The sequence below is a fragment of the Ambystoma mexicanum genome, chromosome 8 (genome assembly GCF_040938575.1).
Source record: "Ambystoma mexicanum isolate Mex_15411 chromosome 8, UKY_AmexF1_1, whole genome shotgun sequence".
NCBI classification, from domain to species: Eukaryota; Metazoa; Chordata; class Amphibia; order Caudata; family Ambystomatidae; genus Ambystoma; species Ambystoma mexicanum.
The window spans coordinates 1,277,692,047-1,277,712,576 of record NC_090929.1 but is presented as its reverse complement, the minus strand read 5'-3'; the positions used below and the strand labels follow the sequence as shown (position 1 = coordinate 1,277,712,576).

At 44.4% G+C, this 20,530-nt stretch overlaps 1 protein-coding gene across 2 annotated transcripts in view; it reads right to left on the bottom strand.

The window, feature by feature from the left end:
* LOC138472969 (heparan sulfate glucosamine 3-O-sulfotransferase 1-like) overlaps positions 1 to 20,530 on the bottom strand; it is a 1,058,871-nt gene that overhangs the window by 510,520 nt on the left and 527,821 nt on the right. The window lies entirely within an intron of this gene.

Genomic DNA, 20,530 nt, shown 5'->3' with positions numbered 1-20,530 from the left:
GTGATTTTCTCTTTAGCTCGGGGGCTGCACATTTGTCTTGGAAGCAAGACAATGCAGCGCAGCACAGGCTAGAATCCCGATCCTGGGCTTAGAAACCTATCTCTGTTATTAAGTGTGTTATAAAAAAACAATTATAATAATAATATTCTCCATGCTCTGACATATTATGTCAGTTGTTCTCTGTAAAGATGTTAATATTTAATTGGTTCATGACAGTGGCAGGACTAGCGCCAAGATGCCCTCAGGCGACCGTTGCTCTTTAAAAGTGCTGTCAACATAACATAACATAACAGAGGCCATTAATCCTTCAATGTCTTTCATAAATCGCACATAATGTCATGCAAATGTTTTCTTTTCACTTATGTTGCTTTGCTTACTCTTTAAAACATGCCCATGTGGCTTTACTCAGCCTTTGATTTCTCTCTTAACAAAATGAGACTCTCATTTTACAACTATAGCAAAGCGTGTAAGCAATTCTAAATCAAATGTAGGAAGTTTCAATGAGAAATGCAATAGTTTGAAAGCCATCCAAAAATAGTTTGGATTAATTTTGAAAACACCATTTTTTTGACAACTTTATTTAAATCCGGTTCCAGCAGTTTACATTTATAGCTTTGCGCAGTGGTAATACCATTTCTTTTATACCCAATAATCTCCCCTCGTCCGCCTCCCCCATGAAATTGTTCCAGCATCTTGTTCCCTCCCTTCTGCGTCCTTTCATTCTTGCGGGCCTTTCCGACTGATCCGGTGGAGTGTCCCTTCTTTGGCCGAAGTGACCTTACCAGCTACCAGGTTGTCCCAGATCTTGGGCCACCGCAGAGGGAGAAGGGGCCCTTCCCTGGATTTCCATCTGCGAGTGAAATCTTAGCCACCAGTAACAGATGGGGGATCAGCTTTGCGGTTGATCCTGATCTCGGCTAGCAGTCTGGTAGCGGGGTACCTAGAAGAATCACCTCTGGAGTTAGCAGAAGTTTGCGGTGGGTGATGGCTTCTATTGTCTGAAGTAACTGTTCCCAAAAGGATTGTGCCAGTGGGCATTCCCACCACATGTGGAAGTATGTTCCTCAGGGGACACATTGTCTCCAGCAGTTTGGGTCTAGTGAGCTTTTGAAATGGTGCAGATGTTCCGGCCGGTAGTACCATTGATACAGCAGTTTGAGTGCTCCTTCATTATTGGTGATGCACCTGTAGGTCGTAATTGTTTCTGGACCAGATGTCGATCCAGGTCTGGTCCTCGATGTTGTGCCCTAGATCCGTTACCCAATAGGACCTTGTATGCATGTCTGATCACCAACATGTCCTCTTGTAGCAGCTTGTCGAGTTTGGTGATGTGTCCCCTCCTGGGACCTTCCGACAAAGAGAGTTCCAGGGGAGAAGCACCCTAGTGACTCTCTGTTTAATTAAAGGCTGAAGATCCAATGACGCAATTGTGCGTAGGTGTATCTGTCTGATTTTTTTCTTCTGTAGTGCACTATTCCAGATTCTTAGGGTGGCCCTGCTTGATGAGGGGATTGTTGGCCATTGTCTGTGTGCTGCCGCTGAGGTGTGTATTAGGTCGCTGAGCGGAATCAGGCTTTTAGCTTATTTAATATTAACCCATTTTGGGGGATCCGTGGGGTCAGTCCATGCCAAGGAGTTTGTCAGCTGGGCCGCTGTGTACTAGTTGCAGAGTTTGGGTGCTCCCATCTCACTCGATTTAGCTGCCCCTGTCATCACTTTCTGCGGGATCTGCGCTTTGCCCCCTTTCCATAAAAATCGGAAGACTTGTTTCTGCAGTTGGAGAAGAGGTTTTAGGGGGACTTCCACCAGTAGTGATGATCAGAGGTACAAGAATCTTGGCAGTAAGTTCATTTTGCATGCTGTCACTCTCTCCAGCAGTGAGATCTCCTGATCCTCCAATCTCTTGAGGTCTGTCTTTAGGCCGCTGAACAGGTGGGGGAAGTTTGCTGCACATCATTTTTTGGAGTCAGCTGCAATGTGCACTCCTAGGTGTCCTCCCAGGTATTTCCTCATTGGGAATGCTCACTGGTACCTAACAATGATGCCATCAATGGTGGTCATATCATCATCATACACCATGGCCTGTTCTGACTACAGAAATGCAAAAAAAAAGAAGCAGTGAAGAAACAGTGCTGAGGAACAGTAAACCGTGGAACATCACAATCATCAACATACGACTCACTCCCAATCTCATGCAATTCAGAAAATGCACCAAACCACTCCACTTCAAGGACCAACTTTTTCACCCCACATGAGACACACATGAACCCTTCTAGCCCGCCCTTTGTACTTTCCCAACCCCCGTTTCAGCACAGTTATACATACCAGCTTACTGCAAGTGTTGTAAATATAAGCTATTTCCGGCTTCCCTAAATGTGTGTGCCAGTAATAAATGCTATATTGTAAGGACTGTAACCCTCATAACCGCCTTTTGTGTGTCTGCAGCTCTACCAACGTACAGCACTCCATTGCTTCTGCAAGCTAGCTTCACACAGGAAATATCCACAGTAGAATATTACATAAACTTGTAGTATCGGGAATGGTAAGAAGACATCTGGATTGAGGTAAGGCATAGGAGACCGGTATATATAAAAGAAGTACATTTATTACTTAGTTACAGAGTTACAGGGCTAGTTATATAGAAAGGCAGGGAGCTAAACAGATGACATCCTTTCATTAAGGTTCTCCCATCCTGTGTCCCCAACTGTAGTTCTTGGAACCCTCAATTCCCATCATATTACATATGACATATCTGTATTCTACCATCAGCAGCACTGTGTGCACCCAGTGCAAATAGATAAGTACAACACTACACATCTCCCTCTCTTCAATTGAACACCAAACAAAGTATCACAACCCAAGCATTAAAAGAGGCTCTCAAAATTACACACTCCTGCAAATCCGTAAAAACCTATACAACATTCACAACCAAGAAAGCATATCCACATTCACGTAACTAACAATCAAAACAATCAAGTACACAAATCACCACCTGCCCGGGACTGCCACTCCCGGGCCTCACAACTGCCACTTGCGAGTACATACGTTCCTTGCCACACTCTCAATCATCAAAGCGTATCTCCTCCCACTCCACCTGCCACATGGAGACAAGGGTCTGCCACACCCAGCACAACCGTGTACTCACGCACCCACCAGGAACTATCTAACTTTCATACAAACCATATATCCTTATCACAATTGCCTCACAACCATAAGTCAACATCACCACCATTCCTCTCGGAAACACCTGTCATTTGCGCCATCAACTTCACATACAGACCCTGCCATAGGAAACAATGAAAAGTGGGAAAATGCAGAAAGAAAACTCACAAAACAAAGACCACATTAAAACAACGCAGCTGGAAAAGAACAGCGCGAGAAGAGAATACACCGCGAAAGAGACTGATCAGATCTTAGTCCAATTGCAAAAGATCTTTGAAAACAAAATTGTTTTGAATGCAGCCAAAAATTGAACGCATCCAAAGTTTAAAAAAACATGTTAGGCCAAGGAAAATAAACCGGTAATATATTCATATGCATGCCATATGTAATATTCCCAAAAATTGTATACATACCATGCAACATTCGTGTCACATTTAACCATAGAGCTCTCTCATTTAACATGAAAATCACTCTATATTTTCACTCATGTATTACATGGCATCAGAACGATGCTGTGCCAAATATATTGTACTCTAACATGGCATCAGAGCGATGCTGTGCCACTTGAATTATACCTATTACAATCCACATCATGGATAATATATTATTAATGAACATATTTCCCCTTTGTATTGATAACACATTTAAAATATCAATATGCATTGCAAATATATATGAAATGCAGCATTTCGGAGACTTGAAAATCCTATAATATTGTTAAACACTACACGCAGGAAAAACATTTTTTTTCTTTGTGTTGCTTGTTGGTTAGGTTGTTGGTGTGATATAGTGTTATGCATAAACCCGTACAACCACTCTTCCTCATAAAGTAAATGCAATCACTTATTACACTCAGTCACCCTTTCAAACATATCTTGTATCAAACAAGCATACAAGCATACAATGCACAGTGTGCCTTCCCAGCCATCCTGTCACAACACGTATATATTCACATGTAATATCACTGCAACATAAATGATTTCATCCTACACTTCAATAAGCAATAGCAGGGTAAGAAGACATCTGGATTGAGGTAAGGCACAGGAGACCGGTATATATAAAAGTACGTTTATTACTTAGTTACAGAGTTACAGGGCTAGTTATATAGAAATGCAGGGAGCTAAACAGATGACATCCTTTCATTAAGGTTCTCCCATCCTGTGTCCCCAACTGTAGTTCTTGGAACCCTCAGGTCCCATCACATTCCATATGACATAGCTGTATTCTACCATCAGCAGCACTCTGTGCACCCAGTGCAAATAGATAAGTATAACACTACAAAACTATAGCTACATACAGGGCCGCATTTCTCCTTCTGGAATGCAGAACGAGTGCCTGAGACCTTTTTACGTGTTCATTGAATGGAGGACTTCGGCTAATTCACATAGGTGCCTGGACCATGCAAATGAGCTCCCATTGCTGGTGCTCAGAGTGCACCCCTAAAGTTACTTTTGCATAGGAGAAAGGACACTTCAAGAGACACTCCTTAGGGACCTGTCAGGCGGTATATCACTACCCACACCCTACCTACATGGGGATGACTCTAGGCCCAGTTGGAGGCGAACCTCTCACACTGACAGCAAGGATCCTATCACACTGTGGGCCTGATCACGACTTGGCCATTACCACAGGCGGTAATAGCCCTACCGCCGAACTCCCTGGCGCGAATAGCGCCAGATCATGAGTTTGCCGGTAAAGTAATTCCTCATTCCCCATTGAGCCCATTCGGGAATGCCCCATTCCCCATTGGGCTCAATGGGGAATTTTCGCGCTCTTACCGCCGGCTGATTTCCCGCCGGCGGTAAAAGCACGAATTTTCAGCGGATTTCCCCCCAGCTCAGAACTGGGGCGAAATCCGCCGAAGCCCTAATTCAGCGGACCCTTAAATCTGGCGGTATTAGCGCTACCGCCGGATTTAAGGGTTACCGACGAAGTCGTGATCAGGCCCTGTGACTGCAAGAGCACAGATGTGCAATCTGTGGCCTGTGACAAAGCAGAATCTGGACCTACCACTCAGTTTGAGTGTGCTGCACCACTCCCTAGTGTTTTGAGGATGGGAGGCACAGCCAGTTTATGCTCTTGCAACAGGATTTTCGATAGCCACAGAGGCATAACTAGTTTCATTGTCGGGAATCCGGAGCAGAATTTGTGCGAACGTGACCTCTGAATGCGTCATTGAATAATTAGTTTGGGTTTTTGTCTGGCAATACATGACAGGATGCCTCTCAGAAGGTTGAATGTGGTCGAATGTCTTGGAAGGCAAACTCGCAAGCATTCTTATGTGAAGCTTAGCTTGAATTATTTTATGTTAGTATTGTTTAATTTTTCTTGGACAGCCACTGTGTAACACGTAACAGATCCCTTCTCTTACAGGCACGCAGAATGATGTAGCTCATTTTCTATCGAAAATATGTGCTAAAACGTATAACTCAATTCAAGAGGTTATTTGGCCCTTTAAGAACGAGTACCAGAGCGTGCTGCTATATCATATGCGAAGCCAAGCACCTGTGAGGTGGGGGAGGTGAGCACATTTGTTTCTGCTATTTTAAGCACGGTAGTCATTTGTAGAGTTGACACAAGACTCTTTCTTGCCAGTGCTTGCTGCTCGAAGCAGGTGGGTGCTCGCGTTCTCTTTTGATAGGCTTGCTAATTAAGCATGACACAGCTCATGTCGAAAAATCTCAAGAAACCTTCGACGCAAAAGAATGAAGAGCGATCGTTATACTCACATCAAAAAATATACTAGGAATAGGATCTGGGTTCGGCGCTTTAGGGAGCTAAAATAAACGCGTTTGATGACCAAAAACATTTTGACACTATTTCAATAGTTCTTTCATGAATTCAGTTCCCATAATTTAGTGCTTAGAAGCATTATGTTAACTTTGTAAAAGACAAAAACAAGTATGCATCAGCCTGTTACAAAGATCAGAGAGTTAAGCCCACTGCTGACACCTGTCTACAACTAGTTGGACAGGTTTGAATTTAGCCAGCTCGCCTTGACCTGTCATTCTCAGGAAAACATGATCACTGAGTAATAGCAACAACGGTTATTTCAGCTTGTTGCTGAAATGCTCACAAGAAGCAACACATCACGCTGCAAACTAGGCAGTTAACACAGTTCTAAATGCACTGCCATTCAGAAAAATAACATGCATTGGCAACGCCAAAGATTTTGGCTAAGCCAATAGGAGCTCTCTCGTCCATGCAGGATGTCACCATAGTTGAAAGCAGAGTGGCTAACGGATCGCTGCTATACAAGAGAGTATGCTGCCGCCTCTGTGGACTCACTGCTACTGACAGAAGGACCAGGGGGTGGGTAGGGGAGCATGACCATGGCTTACCTACTCTCTCGATGTGTGGATAGGAATGTGATCTCCCAAGAGTGTACATTCCCTAGCTTTTTTTTATGTTTATTTACAGTAAAATGATCCTGGGTAATACATCCCAAATTGGGTGGTCTGCTAAACAGGCACCCCTTTCATTAAACTCCCTGCCTAAGGCAAAGTGCATGCCAGTGCCCTGCTGCATGAGCAGCCAGATCCACAGTGCCTCATCTCCGTTGGCATAGGGCAGGCTCAGAGGTCACAGGTGCCCTGTTCCACAGCTGCTGTGGCAGCCAAGTCACAGCAATAAAGAGTTTGCATTTAAATTGGCACCTCTATTTCAAAGCCATCCTATTTATGATAAACTATCCACCTGGTGGCAGGAAAATCTGGACACAGAAACCATGCCTATTTTGGTAGATGGTTGGCAGTTCACGGAATTATTACAGCCACATCGATTTGTAGCATACCAGTGTCAGCATCGTGATCTCAGTCCGCTATGGAGGCTAAGTGGATTTCAGGCACCTGCCAGTCTGTGTTCCATTGAATGGTACAAAATACAGGATGCATGCTCTGGGAAGAAAGGTAACGCCTCTATTGCCAAGCCTGGGATTTCACAGCTCGAGATGCCCTAAGAGCCTGGCTTCAAAGAGCTAATTGTATAAAAAAGGCCTGACTCACACTACAGGTCTTCAAGCCATATAGTCTTGAAGCTTTAAACTGGGAAATGGGCAGCGCTATGACACTCAGGGAGCACGAGTGGGTTTAGAATTCCTCGATCTTACTTTTCTGTGTGCTTTACCCTCCTTCTAGCCCCTCAAATTCTTGCGGAACAAAGAACTATTAAAATGACATTGGTAGCAAAGGATCAATTATCACAAGGGAATCTTTTCCTTTTAAAAGAGGCCACTCATTCATTGATTTACGTTTGGACCTTTAAGGCCATAAGAATTAATGTGGACCTCTTTTGGGAGAGTTGATCTTTCCTAAGCACTCTGCCACTGAGATAAAGAAGGATTGATCCAAAGCAAACACTACTCCCTACCCACTCACTGGGCACATTGAGGGTGTCTCATGCTGAGGACCAAGACCTACAATTCTGCTTGCAAAACTCCCTAAACTGGGAGAGCAGAGACTGAAAAGCACTGCGCTTGTCTGGGAGCCCCCTGCAGTGGGTCTCAAACCATACTGAGAGCCAGAACTGCCATGATCCATATGTTTGCCATTCAAACTAACTGGAGCCACCTTTACAATGTTCAAAACCTTCAAATCAACAGGAACTGCTGCATCGAACCAAGCATCAAACTGCACAAACTTCGCATCACAGCTCTATTCAGACTGCTGTATCATTGCATCACTCATTGCCCCGAACCAGCGGTTCTCATTGTTTTGAACCATATTCAATTGGCAAACTATGCCTGGTGATACATTGACCTGCATCACTCATCACTGCCTTCGAACCTCATGGATCACTGTCAAAACAGACTTGCTCCTAACTGACCGTGATTAGTCACATTGAAACCTGGGTTGACTGGTTCCAAGTGTTAAAATCGTGTCAAAATGGCAGTTTACACAAAAATGTGCAGCAAAACAGCCGTGGTTTTGACATCGCAATCGCTGTAATGGAACCGGGGTTCACCCCCGCAATCCCTTTACCCATTATACCATTTAATGGGTGCGGGGGACCCCCGCTCCCCTTAAATGGTATAATGGGTACACATTTACCTGGTCAAACCACAGAATCTTTACACAGATTACTTTTTGCAGCAAATGTCCTACTGCACACCGTTTGACCCACATTGGAACATTGGAATCATGTACTTTCAAGTGACCTTGTCCCCCTTGTCTACCTTTTCAGGGGCCCTAGGAATTTTCAACTAGCCATATCCTTTTTTATCAACATGTTTGCATCTCTTGCCTGTTTCTTCCCTGGCAAAGTAGAGCTTATACATTCCTGTTCTGCATCTTCTGTCTACTTTTACAGGAGTGGTATTTGGATAGTGTTTTTAATAGTTAATTGTAGGACAGATGTATTTAATTAAAGTACATATTTGTATAGAACCTTGATTGGACATCCTTTTATTTTGAACTGTTGTTAGCAAGCTCCTAAAGCTGGCATTGATGGGGGAGGGGAATGCAATCATGATCTCAGCCTGCTTGCCTTAGTACTGGGATGCAGTGGTATCTGCATACAGATGTTGAACAGTTTTTTGTAAACTAATCATGTTGGCATGTTGTTGCTGTTTGGGTTAGTATTGTCTCACATCCACACCCCTTCATCCTTTCCTAAGCCCATATTACCACAAAAGGTGAAAGAGGTATATCGTGTGGCTGTGTACCTTTATGATTGGGATCACAGGTGGTTTGTGCTGGGGCTGAATGGGTGGTTTAGCCACTACTCATCCTTGTACTCCTGCAAAACAGAAGTAATTTAGTCATTCTACGCTTCACCAGATGCAGCATGTCTGTTTCAACCGAGAGCAGGACCAGAGATATGGTAAGGGCAGAGTGTACTCTGCCGATGCTGAGGGGACAAAGCTGGGAGAGCAAGACTGTGGCATCCCTCTCCCATTGCCTTTGCAGCAGAACAACATGGTTTTCCTGCTCTCCCACTGTCTCAAACGTTGTGTCTGCCCTAGCAATTTCTATGACAACAATGCTTTTCACAGAAAGGCCAGAGTATATAGGGGGAGAGCAGGGAGAGCAAGCTCCTAAAGCTGGCATTGATGGGGGAGGGGAATGCAATCATGATCTCAGCCTGCTTGCCTTAGTACTGGGATGCAGTGGTATCTGCATACAGATGTTGAACAGTTTTTTGTAAACTAATCATGTTGGCAAATTGTGTTACATGGGCTTAGCATCCAAAGCTCAGAGATTGATGTAGGCATTCAAGGAAAGAAATGGTGCATACCCTATAGTGATCTTTAGAGTGCTATGCATCTTGTCATATGGATACAATCTTGCCTTCTGTGATTGTTGATTAAAATCATCCACAGGAGGATCCGTGTGTCCTCTCAGAGGGAGAGATCTAGTCATCCCTGGATCATGAGAATACTGGGAAAGCTATTGTTTTTGATAAACTGCCACTTGCACAGTAAAGGCCCTTGTTTGGGTTCTGTTTCTGGTAAAAAAAAAACATTTTTTAATGACATGAATGAAGAAGGATGCCTTCCAGTTACAGCTACAAGGGTTGATTTTGCTCCAATTTATGCAAAAAAGGGACTGACGATTGTGGGAACTCCCAATTTATATCCCTGAGAGACGGCCTCAGGAAATTCTATTGAAAAATTCTCTTTCAATGGCTCAAATATTGAGTGGAGGAGACACCATTTTAACTCACCTACAAGCAGACTTCAGGAAAACTTTGAGACAGCAGATCAGGTTTTTCACATGCTGTTGCAAGTGCAGAAGTATGTCATCATAAAAAGTGAAACACTCTTTCCACTTTGTGTTCATTTAAAGACACCTTTCAACAGCGTGGTAATATCAAATCTATATGCCAACAACTATGTGGTAGTGTGATGTTGCTATGGTCTCACCCCATTCTCTTTAGAAATGGTGTTGAGGCAAGGCGTGTTCTAACTGCCATACTGTCCTCCAACTATCTACATTATCTGCCATTGGAAATAGCCAAAATGGAGACAGATGGCCCAGATTCAATTGGAAGCACATTGGTATCTTATTGTTTGTGGAGAACACTGTGGGGTATCCTTATAGGGATTGACACACATTATACTGTTCTACAGCATCATTGCTCTAAGAAGGCATAGACAATACATGCTAAGAAGGCCAACTCCAGGATATGCAATGCCAAAAAGAAATTAAGTATTCATCTTATCTGGAAGTGATGAAGACCCCCCTTCCTGATGCAGAATATTTTGATCACCTGTGTAAAAGACTCAGGAGAAATGGATCCTGGAATGCCCAGATGATCAAAAGTGAACTTTTGCTGAAGAGAAGAGGAGAGGTGACACTAACGTTTGCAAAAAGGTTTCCTTGTAGCGTGATCACCCCAACACTGCCTGTCTATAAAGCCCAAGAACATTCAGTCACATTACACAGTCAAGAACTGTGGGGTCATGTAAAATTGGATCCACTAATACAGATCAAAAACTATTTCCCCAAGAATCTATTCTTACTGCCCAAATGGAACAACCAATGTACCTCTCAAGAAGAAGTTGGGCTAGTAGGGATTGACTTGATTGCAACCTTAATGCCTATTTTATATTGGATATAATTATAGAGCTGGATGTTTATAGACTGGCCATCAAGGAGCTAATGAACTCCCCAAGAGAGTGCTCAGGGAGTTGGATAAGCAATTAAGCAAACATGAGCTATGCTAAACCTAAAAACGCACTGAAAATACCCAGCTGATGCAGGCAACGAGCCGTCCTTGCAGTATGGTATGGTATGCTATTGTTTATTTATATAGGCAAGTGTTTCAAAGTGCTCACGGAGGGTGACGACATGGGGAAAAAACAAACAGTCACTCAGAGCCCTTGAATTTCTGAGACGATAATAGTCTGCACAGGCAAAGTGCATAAAAAGTACATTTAACAGATTGGGGGACAGCAAATAGGCCTGACAACATTTCTGCAGTTTAGGACAGTGCAATTAAGGTGTGAAGACAAGGGAAAACAGACATACGATCTTCGGTGCAGTGCGTACAGATCAAGGAAGTGCACAGAGGGTCACATGTAGGGGGAGGATCAAGTGCACCCAGTTGGTTGAGACTGGGGTAAGTGCAAATAGAGGGTGTGGGGCCCTGAGGCAAGTGCGAGGGAGGACTGACGGGGATACCAGGGACCAGTAAGACTCTTAGGTACACCCGGCAGCCAGTTAGCATGCTGTACGGAGGAGGAGGGAGAGAGGGAAAAGCAGAGAACTAAGTTAGCTAGGAGGGAGCGAGAAGGAAGAGGATAACAGGAAAGTATTGAGGAGTTTCTGGAATTTAAGGAGAACTGGCTCAAGACAGAGGGTGGCAGGGAGGTTATTACAGAGGGTGGCACCTGCTGAGGATAAGGATCTCCCTCCAAATCTCTGATTGGAGAACTGGCTCACTCGCAGAAGGTTGGAGGTAGATAAGCGCAGGGCTCTTGAGGGACAGTATTTAGGTAAACATTATTGCAGGTAGGTAGGTCCGAGGCCCCAGAAAGCCTTGTGAACAATGCAAAAGTTCTTGAATTTGATCCTTGCTGCCATGGGGAGACATTGAAGGGATTTCAGTGGAGGAGAGATGCAGTCCCTGAGCTTGAGGCCAAGAATAAGTCTCATGTTTCTGTTCTGGATGAGTTGCAGAGGGCACAGAGCAGAAGAAGGGAGATTCAGTAAGAGGCTGTTGCAACAGTCCAGCCTGGAGAGAACCAGGGCTCTGGAGACAGTGAGCCTATGGGGGAAGGTGAGAAAAGGTAGAGTACCTCTGAGGAGGTGTAACTGATAGTTAGACTTTTCAGAGACGTCTTAAATGTGAGAGGAGAAGGAGAGAGTGGAGTCGAAGATGATCCCAAGTTTTCTTGCTTCGCAAGTGGGTGTAGGCACCGGGCCAAGGGGTAAATTATGCTTATTCGATATAAGCTTAACATGGCAGGCTCCAAAAAGGGTCAAGGTGAGTATGCATAAAAGACTATTGTTAATGACTCCAATCAAGCATTCCCACTAAGTCAGTGCCTTGTCTGGGATTGCTCAAGGGAAGCCCTTATTTATATATTTTTATGACAAGTTATAATATGGATGATGAACCCTTGTATAACGCCCCTCTCTTAGAATCCCCCTGACCCCACTGAGCCAAGAAGTAGGTTTGTTTTGCAAATTAAAAAGGTTTATTTGAAAAATTAAACAATAGATATATATCACACTTTTATAATAAATTAATATTTGATATCACACTTAGACATATGACAGTGATCAACAATGGATGATGTTATAATAGCACACTGGTTTAATTACTTAGGAGTAGTATAGAGGATAAGGTAGCTAAGAATGCTTTATGTTTTCAAGGAGATGCAAAGATGAATAAAAGGCAGTACAGAAATAAACTTGATATGATTTCAGCAAAAGATAATATGATCACTTTTTCTCTGACAATGCAATGTAAGGAGATGGAAGTAACACACACAGTCTTCCGGAATACAATCACAGTACAATACAAATTCAGTTCCCCCCTAGCAAGCTTATAGCACCAGGGATGATTTTGAAACACAGGCGAAAGACTTTCAGGTGATTTTGCAAGGGAGTGAAATATTCCCTATAAGAGATTCAGGGTGGGTGATAGCTACTTTAAATTAGTTCAGGATCACTTTAGCAATGCTCTATGAATGATTGTCAGGTTGCAAATGAATTTCAGCAAAGGAAAGCAAGAAGCTGCTATTTTGACAAGTGAAGAAATTTGAGCCAAATTGCAAATCGCTGCACTTTTTCCGAGTGCATCGAGCACGATTACGGTAAAAGTATGACTAGGAAGTCAGTTCTGGGTTTGTTGGAAAGCTTAGAATCTTAGCTTTAAAATGGAAGTTAAATCTCGCTTCTAGCACAAACAGTTTAAGAGATACGGATGATTTTATGAAGGTAGTTTTTCATAAATGAAATAATGATTCAAATGGCAAATGACACTTTTACAGGTTTAAAATCGGAGAAGGGAAACACGATTCTATGATGCAGTTTTGGGCAGGTTCAAATGTTTTGAATCAGATTATTTTAAGCTAAGAGATGGGTTCTGCACAGTTCTAGCTGGGTACTCACACTATAAATTTGAAAGGAATGGCCTCGTCATGGATCTGGTCAACAAGTTTAGCTGCGGTTCCCTCTGCTCGGCGGGTCAATCAGGCACCGGTTCTGTGCACAGCGGTCTGGTCTGGGTCTCTGGTTATGCTGGTCTGGATCAAGTAGATTCTGGATACTGCACTGCTTTCTGGGTACTGGTTCTGTTCTGGATACACAGGACTCTTAGCAAGCAGCAAACCGCACAACCTGGTGGTTGAATAGTTTGCAAAAGATTTTGAGGCCTGCTGAAGAGTTCAGCTCTTTGGGGTTTTTGTTCTGGAGTTAGTCTGGATCTCTGGAGTTCTGGATTCTGGAGTTCTCTGTCAGCGGGCTGCGCAGAAATTCAGTTGAAGGTTGGAAAATGAATGTCCCTGTCTAGCTTCCAGTGGCTCTTTTTATGTCTTTAGAAAGTGGGTGTGGATGCTAACTTTCTATGCCCAACCCACTAAGGGTTCTGATAGGTCAAGGATTTCTCTTTGACCTGATTTGAGAAGGGAGCATTGAGTCAGAGTCTTACAGTCTATTGAAGAAACGCCCCTTTGCTTTTACTTAGAAAATGATTTTTTCATAACTAACAGGTTTCCCAGATACACAGGCCGTTGACATTACATATACATATCATATAGCACATAAGGTAGTCTCTGTTCCAACTCTGATGTTTCTAAGAGCTTGCATTAAAAAATGACAACTTATTTAAATTTTTGGTAGCTTTTGCAACATTGGTTTTTCATCAAATCTTTACACAGACCTGTACCCTCTTCCTGAGCATATTAATCTAAGTTATCGTGTCTCTAGCATAAATACAGTGTTTGCAGCATTCATAATTCCCGTGGTTTTGCCTCAGAACATCACAGAGCGACCAGCCTAGTCTTAACACCTCTTAAAATGTGCACAGAAAAATCACAAGAATAATGATATTATTTATATAATTTTGCTGAGTCCGTACTATGAATTATCCATCTTTTTAAAATTATGCTCTGGCCCAGAGGGGTGTGGTTTCCCAAAGCACATGGTGGAATTTCTGGTTTGTCCACTTCCTCCAACTCAAGTTGCTCACAGAGGCACTGCCCCTCCCCATTTCTCTCAAGAGGAAGCCATTTACGACCCCCCCTAATTTAACATTTGCCTGAGCCAAGAAAGGCTCATTGTTCTGTTTCCCTCCAGCCCTAGGTGCTCCTCCCCTGATTCAATCAGGGAGGTGTCATCTCCTTTTGGTGGGGGCAGCAGAATGCAGCCAGGCCTGGGAAGAGTGGCTGAGCAAGTTTCAACTCCTGTCGGGGGTAGTTGCCGGGCAGAATTCAGTCTCTTTAAGCCAGGCTTCAGCTAAATGTCACTTTTGTTCCCAGTTTTTCTTCATCCAAATCAAACTTACAATTTTTACACATGCAGCTAGAATGCTGATTATAAGTTCAAAACTATGACATTTAACAGTTGCAAACTAGGTGACACTCAACAGTGGGTCACTCATTTATTTTAAACATGTAGATTTTAGTGTCTTTCAGTCCAATTTAACTTAGGCTACTGACAGCCACAGCTCAGCCAGTTTCATTATGAACATTGTTTAGGCTCTTTCTCGTTGCATATTTTGTATGCACACAAGTCTACCTTCTGCCAAATGTCTGCTGGTGTTCATTGAGATTTTTGAATATCGTGCAATGCTTAAAATATGCATTTTTAGCTTGCATTTCAGAGAAACAAAGGTGATTTCAATGCGTTTTTTGAGCCAACCGGCACTGCTGTTTTTCCTTTGGCACACATTTCAACCATTGCACTCCTGGCCAATCACGCTCCCACTGGTGGGTGGCAGGTCAGGTGAACATTTTGATGTGCGCCAAAACTGCGGTTTTCCTGGATTCTGGCGCAATGTGGGCTTTTTCAGCCATCTTGGATTTTCTAAGCCCACAGCACCAAATGTTGCAGCATAATAGTCCAAACGTGGGTCAGGACACCCAACAAGCCCCCTGCCCGACTGCGCTTTGATTTCGAGCCGAGGGGGAGTCGGGTGCAAAGGATGTTTTGATCCACGCGCTGGGATGTCCGCATCATCTTCTTCCGATTCCGCAGATGACAAAGTTCAGCATCTTTTCCTCCATCAGGGTGGATCGATCGGTTCTCCTCACCGGTCCTGATGGGAGTATTGGCCGGTACCCCGGGCCCCTCGGATCTTTGCTCCAGGTCCCCAGGTCATCCTCTGTGGTCAGTCTCCAGGTTTTCTTTCTCCAAGGATGACAAAGCAAAGCGGCAATACCTATTCGTAGACATTTCTCCCCCACTATTGATATAGTCGGGAGGCATATACATTTTGTAAATCAGTAGACATTTACATTCTTATTTAAAAAAAAACAGATATAATCAAGAATTATTCAAGAATCATAATATTTTAGAGACTATTAGCGCCATGGTTCATGCCGGTAAAATACGGGCGCCGCCTTGGTGGAAAGGGGAATTACCGCCCCATTCCAAGGTTGGCGGGGCGGTAATTCCCCCTTCCACCATTGCCCTTCCCCATTCCCATTTTTGCCCCATTGGGCTCGATGGGAATGGGGAAGGTGCTAATTACGGTACCACAAATTGCGGTACCGTAATTAGCTCCACTGGTCCCTTTGTGGGTTGGTTTTTAACGCCTGCAAATAGCAGGCGTTAAATTCCCCAACCCGCAAAGGGACCTCGTAGTAAGGCGGTAAGGATTTACCGGTACCGGTAAAATACTGGTACCGGTAAACCCTTACCGCCTACCGTGTAATGAGGCCCTATATGTGGGATATTTTAGGGTTGGAACTGAATTACTCTGGAGCGGCCCCCTCTGGTATTGTAGAGGACTCCTCGAGTTGTGGCAGAGGGTGCCTGGGATGGCAACACTTTAACTGATTTATATGGACCAAATTGTCTTCCCCTTCTGCCAAACTACCATTGGGGATGCAGATCTTGTATGCAACTGGGGAGACCTTGTCCACGATTTCTCAAGGTCCCTTCCATGTAGGCAAACATTTTCGCTGTTTGGCATGGTTCCTTTGGAAATTGTATAGATAGACCCGGTCTCCCACATTATATTCCTTCCTGGTGGTTTTCAAATCATAGTGCGTTTTCATACTCTCGGCTGTTCTTTCTAGATTCTGCTGAGCATAGGCAAAAGCATGTTGGAGGTGTTTCCTCAAATTCTCCACATACTCATGAGTTGTGGAGGCATTGATCAACGTCTGCTCTTGGGTTCTGTAGAGCAAATGCTGGGGAAGCACCATCTTGCATTCAGTCATCAGCTCAAATGGTGACATTTTAGTTGCAGATGAAGGGGTAGATCTGATGGCCATTAGGACCAGAGGTAATCGGATATCCCAACTTGGCCCAGAATCTGCCACAAACTTTTTTAATATGCTCACAATGGTCCGGTTGTAGCATTCTACTGCCCCAGAAGAAGCTGGCCGGTAAGCAATATGTAGCTTCCTGTTGACCCCCAGTATCTCCCACATCTTTGTCATTACCTCGCTGGTGAAATGGCTACCTCTGTCTGACTCAATCCTTTGAGGTAGACCAAAATGGGAAAAGATGTGGTTAATCATCAGGGCAGCTGCTGTTTCTGCCTTGCAGTTTGGGGCGGGGAGACATTCCACCCACTTGGTAAACAAGCATCTGACCTTCAACATGTACTTGTTTCCCCTAGAGGAGTGAATCATGGGGCCTATGAAGTAGATTTGCAAATCTGACCATGGCAATGTCATCCCCCTCTTTTGGAGAGGCGCCCGGTGTGTGAGGGATGTTGGCTGAAATTGTGCACACACAAGACACCCCTTCAAGTATTGGTCGAGGTCCTGCCCCATGTGTGGCCAGTATGCAACCTCTCTTATGATCTCAAGTGTTGTATGAAACCCCCTATGACCGGCGGTGGCCGCATCATGGGCGTGACTTAACATCAGGCTTCAGAATGAGGTAGGAACCACCCACTGATCATGGCCAGCTTGGGATTTCCTTACCAACAGACCGTCTTGGATTCGGAACATTTTTGGACATTTCATCAACACTCTAAGGTCCTCCTTCCCAATGTAATAGGTATCTGTCAGGGGAAAGTTCTCAGGGTCCTCAATGTGTTGGTAAAACTTACCAATTATTGGATCCCCCTTCTGAGCCGTAATTAAATCAGCATCAGGGGTCTCTTTACTCCATTGTGCAGTTGAAAGATCTTTGTGAGCAATTGTATAGGACCTGGTGATAGAAGTGACCTGGATTTCCCCGAAACAGGGACTCTATTTGTATTAGATCCCCTTGCATGGCCCCGGTTTTGGCCAGCTGATCAGCTAAGTCATTTCCAGTTTTGTCTGGTCCCTCTACCTTGGAATGACCCTTGATCTTTTTCAAGTAGATGGTCATCCCGTTCGAGGTGACCAGATCATCAATATTTTGGATTAACTTCTCATGTTTCAAGGGTTTGTTATTAGCACATAACATGCCTCTGGTTTTTCAATCAACCAGGTGCTCCACAAACCCGTTCCGTACATAATCTGAATCTGTGATTATGACCAGTTCGTGGAGTTGATGTTGGACAGCAGTGAGGATGGCCTGATGCACAGCCATCAATTCTGCAACCTGACTACTTCGGGGACCGATTTTGTACCCAGCGGAGGGTTCTGGGTACTCCTTCACCCATGCATTCCCTATGCCGGCCACCAGTTCTTTTTCCCCGTTGTTGTCAACATGGTAAGAGCATCCGTCCACATAGACAGTGGGCATCCCCTCACACTTGTCTTCTTCAAAGACTTGTGTGCGGAATTAAGGTATGCCTCCATGTTGTCCTTGATTTTTAGACTTTCATCCTTGAGACAGTTTTCTCTGGCACAATCATGCAAGTCAGCCAGACCTTGCGCGAGGGGACTCTTCTTGTTTTGGCCATATCTGATCTCCACAGGAAAGCCTTGCATTGACAGAATCCAGGAAGTAATTCGGGAAAACTCACATTTCCGGCCCGGATTCTGTCACTTTGGAGATATTGCAGAGGCTGGTGTGGAGTCTCCACTATGATGTGTTCCCCCTGGATGAACGGGCGGTAATTCTTCAATGCCCACACCGTTGCCAGGAGTGCCTTCTCACAATCGTTGAATTTTTCCTCCACAGAGGATAAAGTTTTGCTCACATAGGAGATTACTTTATTGACCTTCTCTTGCTTTTGGTATAATACTGCCGTCAAGCACGTATTAGAGAATCCTGTCTCCAGGAAGAACTCCTTGTTTCTGACAGGGTAAGCTAGACAAGGCACTTGAGAGAGGCTTCTTTTGAGTTGTCTTACTGCCTCTAATTGTTCTGGACCCCATTCCCACTTGACCCCCCCTTCAAAAGATGAATCAGGGGTCTAGTGATCTCTGCGTAGCCCTCAATGAAATTTCTGCTGTAATTAGTCAGTCCAAGGAGGCTCCTTAGTTCCCGCAGAGATGTGGGGTCTTTCTGTTTCTGAAGTGCTTCCACTTTCTTTTCTCGGGGACAGAGACCCTGAGGAGTAATCTCATGCCCCAAGAAATTAACACAGGTCCTACACCACTGTGCTCTCTGAAAGGAAAGTTTTGCTCCAGCGGCCCTCAACTGTTTCAGAACATAACGGATCACCGCTATGTGTTCTTTCACAGATGAACTTTTGATGAGGACATCATCTACATAAGCCAAGTTACCCCTCGCACCCAGGTCGGGCATGGCCTTATGTAGGAAAATGTTGAATTCATTGCCGGAGTTGAGGTATCCGAAGGGAGTCCGGGTGTACTGCTGGCTCCCAAAGGTAAAAGCCAGTTTGTATTGGTCCTCCCTACTGACAGGCACGGTCCAGCATCCATTGGTTAGGTCTATTGCAGTGATTACCTGTGACCCCTAAATCTGGGCCAGCCCTTGGTCAATGTAGGGCATAGGCCATCGGGAAGTATTGACCCGTTTGTTGAGCTCCCTAAGGTCGGCGCAGAGTCTCCACTGGCCGTTTGGCTTCAATATTCCCAGCACCGGATTATTGAAGGTGCTGTGTACTGGACGGATTATCCCCCGGGTCTCAAGGTTCTTAATTATTTCAGTAAGGGACTCCATGGATGCGAGAGGCAAGCGATATTGCTTTACAAACACTGGAGTCATGCCAGGGTCCGTGGGAATTGTTGTTGTGTGGATGTCGGTGCGACCACAGTCATATGAGTCTACCGCAAAGAGATCTTGGAAATCCAAGAAAACCTGTTTCAACTTTTGCTTCTGTTCCAGAGTCACACAGGCATCAGTTAGGTTGACTCTCTCTTCCACCATCTGCCTGAAACCTGGAAAGACTTCTGGTTTTGCTATCTTAGCGGCCTCCTCCAGCTGGGTGGAGAAGTCCCTGGTCAGAGTGCTGATTTGGACTGGAGGCTTCAGGTGGGAAAGGCATCCCTCATGGACCTGGAAAATCACCTCATCCCTCCTGAAGTCACAAGTCATATTTTCCTTACCATAAAGGCAAGAAGTGTACACCAGGAGGTTCCCCCCATGCCGGGTAAAGCTCCTGTCTGGTGTTGTATTGTCATCACTGTCACTGTCAAAACAGTCCTTGGGGATTGGTCCTAACAGTTAATTTCCTAAATCAATGGAGAAATGTCGGTCATCAACCGCCATTCCAAAAATGGTGCCTGTGGCTAGAGTAATACTCTTTAAGTCGCTGTTATCCACTTCTATTGGAATGGTGTCATGTTCTATGTTGACTAATGGTGTTGGGTTTACCCCTAACCCTTGCTGTTGGAGGGAAGCATTTAGATGAATATAAGCATTAGGGTTTTTCAATGTGTGTCCTCTTATAACTTTCACTTCCAGGGAGAATTGTCGGGTCCTTTCTGGGATGGTGACTTCCTCTTTAACCTGAATTTCAACTGCATAAGGTAGCAATTGAGCTGACCTTAATGCTTTTTCTGGATCATCAAAGCCCATGGGATTATCCACTAATCAGGACCAAGCTTTGAAGTTTATTAGGTCCAAACTAATGGCAAAGCGATTGAGAATATCATTGCCTAAGTAAAAGGCGGCAGTGGCGTCTCGCACAACCCAACAATTATGGACTATGCTCTTGTTGCCAATGGAAATTTTGAGCATACACCTGCTTGGCAGGAGATGTTTGGAATTGGGTGTTTCCAGATCCATTCCCATTTGTCTATCAGTTTGAATGTGGGAATGGCTGGATCTTTTGGGAGTTGGTGGAACATGGCTTCGCTGATGAAGCTCTTACCGTTGTTCACACACACTCGGGTGAGAACAGAGTCCTTCCCATCATTTAACTGAACAGGGATGAACAACTGCTCTCCAATTTG